The sequence below is a fragment of the Otolemur garnettii genome, unplaced genomic scaffold (assembly GCF_000181295.1).
Source record: "Otolemur garnettii isolate 467f Iridium unplaced genomic scaffold, OtoGar3 scaffold00003, whole genome shotgun sequence".
NCBI classification, from domain to species: domain Eukaryota; kingdom Metazoa; phylum Chordata; class Mammalia; order Primates; family Galagidae; genus Otolemur; species Otolemur garnettii.
In genome coordinates, this window is record NW_003852398.1 from 44,811,826 (window position 1) to 44,823,922 (window position 12,097).

Here is a 12,097-nt window from a genome sequence, read left to right on the forward strand (position 1 = left end):
ATGTAAAGTCTCCATCCTTCTTAATGGCTGCATAGTATTCCATGGTGTACATATACCACAGTTTGTTGATCCATTCGTGGAAGAGTCTGTCTTTTTCTATTGTGCATTCTTGGCACTTTGTAAAAAATGAATTGGCCATACATGTGTGGGTTCATTTCTGGGCTCTTGGCAATTAAAAGTTTGAGAACTTGCTCCTCTGTGCCTACATTGGCAGCTCTTACTAACATCTCAGTAAGGTTTCATAACCATGGTATATCACTGTCTCACAGTTGGGTTTGTGTTGATGTGTGGCAGTGTCTTTCTGAGTGGCATTCATTATTTTTGTTGTGTGTTTTTGTGTGCCTTTATGAGAATGTGGCAGCTTGAAGAAGAGAAACAAACATTAAATTTCTTGTTAAACTTGCAAGAGTGGAAGTGAAATCATGGACATGTTAGTCCAACTTTATGAGGATAATGCCAGGAAGAAAATGGCAGTGCAGCAGTATACAAATGAATTAAACATTTTTCTGAGGGGAGAGAAAGCATCACTGATGAAGATGGGTCAGGGTGGTGAATATGAAGCAAAATTGATGTACATGTTGCAGAAATTCAACAAATTGTGTGTCAAAGTCATCAGCTGGCTGTAAGAAGCTTAGCAGACTAAGCAAACATGGATAGAGAAACAAGAAAATGTTAACTGAAAATATTGGCCAACAACTCATGGCTCTTGCATAACAACAATGTACCAGCTTACATGGCACTGTCTGTAAGGCAGTTTTTAGCCTATAAACAAATAACTATATTGGAACACCCTCCTACTTACCTGCACTAGCTACCAATGACTTTTTTCTTTATGCAAAGATAAAGGAAATATTGAAAGGAAGACATTTTGATGACATTCGGGACATCAAGGATAATACCACAACAGCTTTGACTGCCATTCCTGAAAAGGACTTCCAAAATTGCTTTAAAGGGTGGACTAGATGCTGACATTGGTGCATAGCTTCCTAAGGGGAGTATTTTTATTTATTTATAATTATTTATTTATTTAGAGTCTTACTCTGTCACTCTGTAGAGTGCCATGGTGTCATCAAAGCTAACAGCAACCTAAGACTCCTGGGCTCAAGAGATTGTCTTGACACAGTTTTTCTATTTTTAGGAGATGGGGGCTCACTTGTGCTCAGGTTGGTCTCAAAATCCTGAGCTCAAGTTGCATACCCACCTTGGCCTCCCAAGTGTAGTACTTTGAAGGTAACCATAGTGACGTTCAGTAATGAAGTGTAGCAATTTTTCTAGGATGAGATTGTGAACTTAATTGTCTGACTTCATATTCCATTGGTTGATGTGTCTATTTCAATGCCAGGATCGTGCTATTTTAATTACTAGAGCTTTACAGTATAGTTTGAAATCAGGCGGTATGATGCTTTTAAGATTTGTTGTTTTTGCTTAAAACTGCCTTGGCTGTTTGGGGGTTTTGTGAATCCATATACATTTTAGAATCGTTTTTTCTATTTCTATAAAAATGGCATTGGGATTTTGATAGAAATTACGTTGAATCTTTAGATTGCTTGAGTAGAATGGACATTATAATACATTGATTCTTCTAAACTATGAACTTTGCTTATGTTTCCATCAGTTTGAGTCTTCCTTAAATATTTCCATTAGCATTTTATAGTGTTCAATGTACAAATATTCGCCACCTTGATTAATGTATTCTTAAGTATTTTTGTAGCTATTGTAAATGAGATTAATTTCTTGATTTCTTGTTCGGATCACTTTAATTATATAGAACTGGCACTAACTTTTTGTGTGTTGATTGTCTATTCAACAACCTTAGATTTGTTTTGGTGAACAATCAATGGTTTTTTGGTACAGCCTTTAGGATTTTCTCCATATAAGACCATGTTGTCAGTAAACAGTAGTGATTTCACTTCTTTCCAAATTGGATGCCTTTTCTTTCTTTCTGTAGCCTAATTGCTCTAGTACAGACTTCCAATATTATAGTGAATAGAAGTGGTGAAAATGGGCACATTCATTTTATTTCAGATCTTAGAGGAAAGGCTTTACATTTTTCATCATTGAGTATAAAGTTAGCTGTGAGTTTCTCATGTATGGCCTTTGTTGCTTTAGCACAATCAAGCATCTTAATCTCATTTCTAATTTTGGAGAGAAAGCTTTTAATATTTTACTTTATTATTCCCTGTAGGCTTTATGCTGATACTCTTTATTAGTTTAAGAAAATTTTAATTTTAATCTTAGTTTGCAAAGAGGTTTAAAATCCTTTTAATCATTAAATTTTATTCATGCCTTTTTATATCAGTTGGATTGATTTTTCTTTATTCTGTTAAAGGGCTAAATTACATTGGCTGCTTTCTTTTTTCACGTTAAACCAACTTTTCATTTCTAGAATAAACCCTGCTTGGTTGTGATATGCTATTTTCTTTTATTTGCTGCTAAGTTTGGTATCCTTTATTTTTCTTTTAAATTTTCATATCTATGTTCTCAAGATGATTTTTACTTTTTTTTTTCTTATAATGTCCTTGCCAGGTTTTTTTATAAAATTATTTCACCTCACTTTGTGAGTCAGGAAGTACATTTTTTTGTGTGTTCGCTGAAGTTTCTACAAGATTGGTGCTATTTTAAATACATATTTGGAGAATTTTACTAGTAAAGCTATTAACCACCATTAATGGAGGCTTTATTGTGGAAAGATTTTTGTTTTTTTCATTGCAGATTCAATTTCTTTCTTTCTTTCTTTTTTTAAGAGACAGAGTCTCACTTTATCACCCTCAGTAGAGTGTTGTGGCATCACAGCTCACAGCAATAGTCAACTCTTGAGCTTAGGTGATTCTCCTGCCTTTGCCTCTTTAGTACCTGGGACCATAGGCACTTGCCACAATGCTGGGCTATTTTTTGTCGCAGTTTGGCCAGGATCAGGTTTGAACCCGCCACCCTCAGTATATGGGGCCAGTGCCCTATCCACTGAGCCACAGGTGCCGCCCCAGATTCATGAGTCAACTTTGATTTTCTATATCAAAAGAATACGAATTTTTTTGTGTCACTTTTTAGATTTTTATAGAAAACGTTGTCCAAAATATAATTGATTACTGGGTCTGTAATGATGTCTTCTTTTTTATTCCTGAATTTGGGAGTGTGTGTGTTTTCTTGCTTTCTTTTCAACCAACAATAATGCACTCGTAATTTATCAATTATTAGTCTTTTTCAAAAGACCAACTTGTGTTTTTTAAATTTTTTTTCTGTTGTATATTTGTTTTCTCTTTTCACTTCTGCTTTTATCATTATCCTTTTAATTTCTTTGAGTTATATTTACATTTTCTTTTTAACTTCTTAAGATGATTACTGAAGTCATTGATTTTTAAGTTTTTTTCTCCTTATACATTTGGTGCTATATATTTTTTCCTAAGCTGAGCACTAGTTGTACCTTACAAAAAATGCTATGACAAATAAATCTCCTAATTCAGTTCACAATTGTTTTTTATCTTTTCTAGACACAGGGTGTTATGCTGTTATCCAGTCTGGCACAATCATAGCTTCTGGGTGCAAGAGATCTTTCTACCTCAGCCTCTGGAGTCACTGGGATTATAAATGGGAGCCACAATGTGAGCTCTCAGTTCACAATATTTCCTAACTTTATTATGATTTTTCCTTTATGATTTTTTCCTCCTTAGTGGTAATTTAGGAGTCCGTTTTAGGAATATTTTGAAGTCTGTTTGTAGAAGTATTTAGAAGATTTTTAGGATTCTTTTTTGTTATTAATTTTACCTTAATTCCATGGGGGTCAGAAAACATATTCTAAATTGCTTTAATTGTTGTGACTTTTTCCCTATGGTCCAGCATGTTGTCAATAATGGCAAGGTTTAAAAACGTAATTGAAAAGAATATGTATTCTGTCATCAATGTAGTGTTTGATATATGTCAGATAGGCCAAGTTTGTTAATCCTTCAGACCTAACTCTCTTCACTGATGTTTATTTTGTTCTCTTTGTGAGAGAACTGTGGTTAAAATTTTCTATTAAGTTTTTGTATTTGTCCATTTCCACTTTTAATTCTGTTCCATTTTACTATGGTACAATTTGCTTTAGATGTTTTACATTTAGAATTATTATATCTTCCTGGTGGTTTGACCGTTTTCTCATTATGATATGTCCCTTTTTTCTTTAGAAATGCTTATTCCTCTGTTATATTTACAACAGCTTTGTTGTTGGTGGTGGTGGTGCTTGTGTTGCATATTTTTCTCTTCTTTGGCTTTCAGGTTTTTTTTTTTTTTCTTCTTTAACTTTTAAAGTAACACACAGTCATTTTTAGTCTGGTCTGAAAGTTTTTGTCTTTGAGCCACAGCATTTATATCAAACAACTGATGTAATGACTGGTATAAGTCTTTTGTGTAATAGTTTGATTTCTACTTGGTCCACCTTTACATGTTCCTTTTTTTATATTCTTTCTTACTTTGTTTTTATTATACATTATTTTTATTTCCGTTTCCCTGATTTGGTATTCATTTTTACAATACTTTTGCTTGATTTTATTCTTTTTTTTTTATGCTAGACATTACAAATGAATCCTTAACTTTAAAGTTTAATATAGACACTTTTACTACTTTTTGGATAATGCTAAAACCTTAGATCTCTGTATCATCATTTATACCTAGTTATCTTTTAAAGTTATTGTTTTCTTGGATTTTAGGTTTCTGTTTTACATATATATATATATTTATGTATATATTTTTTTCCATTCTTTAGACAGAGTCTCACTATGTCACCCTCGGTAAAGTGCCTTGCATCATAGCTGACAGCAACCTCAAACTTCTGGGCTCCAGCAATTCTCTTGCCTCAGCCTTCCAGTAGCTGGGGTACAGGCACTCACCACAACTCCTGGCTTTTTTTTTTGTTGCAGTTGTCATTGTTGTTTGGCTGGCCCTGGCCAGGCAGCTTCGGTATAGGTGGCTGACGCTGTAATCACTGTGCTATGGGTGCCGAGCCCTCTGTTATGTATTTTAAATGCCACCAAAATTATTGTATGATCAATATTCGTTTAGATTTATACACCATTTATTCCCCATTCAATTGGTCTTCATTCCTTCCTACAACTTCATGTTTCTATAATGGTTCTGGACTAGTTTATCCGCCCAAAGAACTCTCTTCAGTATTTCTTGTAGTACATTTATGCTCTTATCTTGACAAATTATCTAATTTTTTTTCTGTCTGGAAGTGTCTTTGCTTTCACTTTTAAAAGGTATTATTGCTTTGTATAGAAAACTAGCTTGGCAGTTCATTTTCTTACAGCATTTTAGAGAAATTGTACCACTATCCTGTGGCTTCCATTATGTCTGTTGAAGGAAATGTGTCTTTTATTCTGTGGCAGGTTTTATATCGGCGCTGGTGTGGCAGTTTTATTATGATGTTCCTAACTGAGTTTCTTTTGTTGTTGCTCTGTGACCTCCTGTGTGAGGTCATACTGCTTCTTCAATCTATAACTTGGAAAAATTACAAATTAGCAACCTTGAAAAAAAATCCCAGCCAACATCTCTTCATATCTTGTTTTTGCTTTCTCTCTCTTCCTCCCACCTACACTTCAGTTACATGAGGATTAGAAGTTGTTATCATATCCTATATGTCTCTTTATGCTTGATTTAAGAAAATCATTCCTTAATCTTGGGCTTGACTTTTTGTGTTTTCTACTGATCTATCTCCCAGGTCACAAAATCTCCCTAGAGTTCATTTCTGTCTGTTGTTAAATGTGTTACATTGAGTTTTTTAATTTTAGCTGTTTTTTTATTCAGCAATTTCCATTTGACCCTCTAATGAGGGTCTTGACATTTATTTTCTTGAATATATCAATAGTCACAATTATTTTAAAGTTAATGACAAATAACTCCAATATTTGGATAAACTGTGTATTGGGTTCTTTAATCTACTTATTTTTTGTCCTGCTTCTTGTTACTTCTTGCTTCTTAGGAGTTTTGGAGGCTCTGAATTATGTTTTTATTCCCCTGAGAAGGTTCTCCCATGTTCTGGCTGGTAGTAGAGGGATAGGTTGTATCAATCTGATGAGAACCTGAGCTGACTGGGTGCTCTCTTGCAATCTTTGTATAGACTTCTTTTTCTCCCCCTGACTCCTAGAAGGATCCCTTCAAAGTTCCAACTAAGAGCCTACAGTGTTTCCCGGGGCCCTTTTCCTCAGTAAGCCATAACCTCCAAATTTCATATCTCCAATAGGTGAGATTGTCAAGGGCTTCTGTCATTGCTTTTAGTGACTTTTCATTCTGTTTGATAGCCTTTTGTCCTATATAGCTTAATCAGCAGATGTCTTGAGGGGATAAACAACATTCAGTATTTGTTACACTTTTCTGTGTGTTCCTTCCTTCTGAAATATTATTTCTTTACATCCTGGCTATTTTAGCAGCCCCAAACCTCAAATCCTATATCTGTATCCCTGTGAGTTTCTTTAATAACTTCTCTGCCACCTTTTGTTTTTTAATCCTGATGCATATTTCTGAAAACTGGCAAATGCCCGCAGAGAAAAAGTGGCATGAAGAAAATTGTGTTTATATGAATGCAGTGTAGACCTTTGTGTCCTCGTTGAGTCATTATCTATCTGAGTCTTTCAAACAGAGTTTCTTTTTGTATTTTAGCCAGTTCTCAGAGGAAGCATTGGTCTTTTGCAAGCCACTCCATCAAACCAAAAGCAGATGTCTGTGTAGTTGCATTTTCTTTTCTTTAAATATCTTATTTAACTGTTGGGCTATGACGATAAATTTGTCACTTCGATATTCTGGACCTCAGGACTCCTAAAATATTCTTTCAGGAGTAAGAGGCAATAATTTATTTATGGAACTAAGCCCATAATTGCAGACATTCCTGCTCAGGAGTGCCTTTATGAAGACAATAAGGGGCAGAAGGAGGGCCAGTGCCTCATGACATGGACAAAGAGTCCATTCCTTTTATGCTTCTCTTTTCCAAACTAAGTAACCCAGTGCCATCCTTTCCAAATATACCTTACAGAATGAGGCCCTGGTTTTGCATCTCCAGATACTTATTAACATTTTGATTTATATAGAATACTTCCCAGTAGGCATCAGTTATATTGATGATAGTGTGAGCGTGGACTCCTGTGGTTATGCAGTGTGATCCTATTCTAGGGCAAAGTACCTTACTCAGATCCTCATACTATACAGTGTCTCATGCTCCATATTATGTTCCTTTAATAGCTCTTTCCTTTTTCAGCCCTTGTTCCTATCCTTTGCCTCTTATTTGCAGATGATTAGAAGGTTAAATTCTAAAGCTGATATATAATGTTCTCATAACAGTTTGGTGTGTTTTTCAATTTAGTTTTCATTTTTAGAGTTCCAATGATTATTGGAAGCTTTCCAACAGAAAGGACGGACTTTCGCATTTTCAGAATTATTTTGTACAGATTGGTGGAGAAAACAAAGGTGTTAGGTTGAATTTGGATGGTGAATATGTAGTCATATTGGCAATCACATAACGTACATGTAAGAATTAGCAAGAAGACAGGCAATTATGTGTTTTATAGTTTAGCATATTTTGTTCAATTCTTTTTAGTTCCTATACAGTCCAAACCCTGTATTCAGTTATATTTAAACTTAGGAATTTTCAAGTGCACATGGTATTTAGATTAAGTCACAATGGTATTATACTAGGTGTAATGAAAATGTCTTTATTTTTCATATTTTGCAACACATTTTCAGCGTAAATCATTTCAGTCAACTTCTGAAGTACCTGTCCTTCCATGTCCTGGTACTTAATTATTCACCGTGTCAGAAATTCAACTTAATTACTGTACAAGGTAAAATTGAACTGCATGCCTCATGAAGAGCATATTATGGATGTCTTCTTATGTTGAAAAAAATGAATAACCTTGTAATAAATTTTGATGGCTTTCCTAAGGAACTATTTAGAACAATTAAAAAAAAAGTCCATATCACAAGCCTATATTTTTTGGCTCTTTGTGTGAAGGATAAAGAGGAGAAAGCAATGTCATTAGAAAAGTATAGGCATCTGTCTTCTGGTGAATTTGGAAATGTTACGTGCTTCAATGTGGTAGCATGGGAAGTTGCTGAATGTCAGGAGATAGAATGCTGAGATATCCCCTACCTTTCTGAGGATACTTTTCTGCAGAATGGGGAATTGATGCATACTTTTAAATAAAAATATATTTTTAAAAGTATAAAATAAAACACAGATTCACAAAATGAATTATTGTATAATAACATAGCACATGAATTGTTACATGTATGTAAAGAATTATTATAGCATAATAAATTAGGCCAAGACATAGAGTTTGCCAGTCACTCCAGAAGCTCTGCACGTTCCCTATCCCAGTCATAACCCTTCCTTTCTTTCATAAAAGTAGCCATTATCCAGATTTGCATGATAAATATTTCCTCTTATTTCTTTAAACATTTTCATCCAAGCCTGTATCTTTGGTATATCTCTAAAATCTATGATTTAATTTTGCCCATTTGGAAAAAAATTTCAAGGCTTTCTTTTTTTTTTTTTTGAGACAGAGCCTCAGGCTGTCCCCCTGGGTAGAGTGCCGTGGCATCTCAGCTCACAGCAACCTCCAACTCCTGGGCTCAAGCGAGTCTCCTGCCTCAGCCTCCCAAGTAGCTGGGACTACAGGCGCCCACCACAACGCCCGGCCATTTTTTTGGTTGCAGCCGTCATTGTTGTTTGGCGGGCCCGGGCTGGGGATTTGAACCCGCCACCTTAGGTGTATGTGGCTGGCGCCTTAGCCACTTGAGCCACAGGCGCCAAGCTGTCAAGGCTTTCTTAATCTAAATTTTCCTTCGCATCTTTTTTTATGTCCTTGGTTTTTATTCACTGAATAACCCAGGTTATTCGATCTGTAGAGATCCAGATTTTGCTAATTGCTTGGTGCATCCTTGTTTTGGTATATTAATTACTTCTTTGGGAGCTGGTAGGCAATTTGGAAGTGCTGTGAACCTTGGGGCTAATAAGAGAAGCCATTCATCATTCACTGGTGTTTGCACATGAACTTTCCAAGATGATGAACTCCTTACTGCATCATCATAAGAAGGAATTTGTGTGTGTTTTAGAAGGGAAGTTTGTGTGAAGCTTTTCCGTAATCCTTTTATGAAGAAATCATAAATGCAAGGTTGGGCAATTAAGTTTGTGAACTCATCCTAGAAAACACGCTACATACCTCATTGCTGAATATCACTATAATGATAGTGATATTCACCAGATGGCCATGGGGAGTACTTCAAAGGTGACCATAGTGATATTCAACAATGAGATATGTAGCACTCTTTTGAGGATGAATTCATGCACTTCATTGTCTGACCTCATAAATACATTCAATGAGGTTTTAATTTAAAAGGTTGATATGTGTATGCTTATGCATATGGTCTTGATTTTCTGAGTGTTTGCCTAACTGATTGCCTTACGTATTAGTTAAGGAGACAAGAGGAGATAGACTAACAGAGAGAATTAATATCTTTGAGGATGGCATGTCCCAAAGTGTGTGTTGGAGAACACTACTGGCCATTGATATGTGAAGATATGTTAATAGATGGTGGTCTCCCTTACCCAAATATTCTGTGCTTTAATAGGTTGAGAAAAATGCTGAAGCATAGCGCTCATGAGTGTAATAAAGTTGTTGAAAATTCCTGCATTAAACAAAATTGTTTAATTTTGGTTAACAAATTATTTTTCAAATTCTTTTTGACCAGACAAGGGTTTTTGTTTGTTTGTTTCCAGTAAATATTTGACAATATCTTGTGATACATGTTTACCATGGATACAGTTCAAAGACTAGTACCAGGATTATATTAAATTTGTAGATCAAGTGAGGACGTATAAACATCTTAACAATATCAAGTCTTCTGATCCACGAATATGGGATGTTTTTCCTTTTATTTAGATTTTCTCTAATTTCTTTTCACAAAGGTCTGTAATTTTCAGAGTATAAGTTTTGTACTTTTTTGATAATTTGTTTCTACATATTTAATTCTTGTTTGATACTATTACAAATGGAATTATTTATATATATTTTTCTTTTTAGATTGTAAATTGCAAGTTTATAGAATTACAATAGACTTCTTTATGTTGGTTTTTTATCCTGCAGCAGTACTGAACTTGTCTATGAGTCATCGTCATTCTTGGAATATTCCTTAGGATTTTCTATATGCAAGATCATGTTATCTGCTAATAGAGTCATTTGTTTATTTATTTTGAAATAGGGTCTTGCTCTGTTTCCTGGAGTGTAGTGGCATCATCAGAGCTCACTGCAACCTTGAAGTCCTGGGCTAGTGCAATCTTCCTGCTTTGTCTCCCAAGTACTGGGAGTATAGGGACCTGCCACCATACACAGCTAATTCTTCTATTTTTTTTGTAGAGATAGGATCTCACTCTTGCTCAGGCTGGTCTCAAATTTCTGGTTGCAAGTGATTCTTCTGCCTTGACCTCTCAGAGGGCTAGAATTGAAGGTGTGAGCCACCATACTAAGGCTGCTAGAAGGGTTTTTCTTCTTTTCTAGTCTTTCCATTTTCTTGCCTAATTTTTTCTGGCCAGAACCTCCAGTATAATATTGAAAAGAATGGTGAAAGTGGAATTATTTATCTTGTTCCTGATCTTAGGGAGAGTGCATTTGGTCTTTACTATTAAGTATTACAATAGCTGGGATAAGTCCAGTGTGGTCATGGTATATAGTGTCGGGGACCAGCCTCGATATGCAGTGGGTTTACTTGCTTGTGGCCTGGTGGTGCGAGGAGACCAGAAAATTATTAGTAGGAGTTATAGAATATTAATATAGAGAAATAATAGACACAGAAATATAGTTTTAAGAGCAGCGGGGCTTAGGAGGCGGCACACACTTCTTCGTGAGGCTTCCAGTATGCCGCCCTGAGTATCAGGCTAGCTCTGCATTTATTTCATGCATCAATATTACAGCCATCAATCTCATGAAAGCAAGGGAAACAATCCCATCAAGTTTCTTGCTGCACTTGCATTCCTACTAACTAGACTAACTCTACAGCTGATTACATAATTGCATGGAGTTACTTAGTACTTTTTACTGCTTCAAAGTATAATGGTCTTAATGTAAACAAAGTTGTGATAAGGAAGCCAATCAGAGGCCAACTCAAGGACCAAATCCTAGCTGAACCACAGTCACACACCACAGACGTGATGTTTTAATACTGTGACAGCCTTGTGTCTAAACAGATAGACTCCTCTGGCCCAATCAAGGTGACAGAAGAAGAGAGATCCTTCTTTTCCTTATCTGATCCAGAGCAAGTCTTCCTGTGTTGGACAAAGTTTAAAGAATTCATATTCTTAACTCCCCCAAACCATTCCCTCAAAGCACACAGGCTTGCCCTGGCAGAAAGCAGCTTCAAGGCCTCCAGTCAGCTGCTGCATGGTAGCTGCAAGGGAGAGGGGATATACAACATGCTAGGTTTCAGAAATATTAAAGTGACAGGATCTTGCACTTTGTGTTCAGAGACAGGAAAATGGATCCAATTGAAATACCCATGTTTATCTTCCTTTGTCTAGACTTTGTTTCCTATTCCTAATAATATTTCAAATCTACTAACAATAATTGAGTATCAGTTTCAAACTTGTAAAATCATTACCAGCAATGCAAGCGCATCAAGATATGACTCCTCCCTTAAGTCTTCCCACATGCACCCTTCATATAGTCTTTCTTACATTATTATACTTGGTTTGCTAGTATTTTGTTGAGAAGTGTTGAGTTTATATTAAGACAAATTGGTCTGTAGTTTTCTTTCCTTGTGGTTTTCTCTGGTTTGGATTTTTAGAGCCTCATAATATGACTTAGGAAATGGTCCTTTTTAATTTTTTTATGAAGAATTGGCATTCTTTAAATGTTTGGCAGAATTCAGGAGTAAGGCCACCTGGGGATAGGATTTTCTTTGTGGATAGTTTTTGTTTATTAATTCAATAACTTTACTTGTTCTGTACCTATTCAGATTGTCTATTTCTTCTTGAGTCAGTTTTTTCTTTCTAAAAATTTGTCCATTTCATCTAAGTTATCTAATTTATTAGTATACAGTGTTCATACTGTTCATTTATAATTATATTTATTTCTATAAT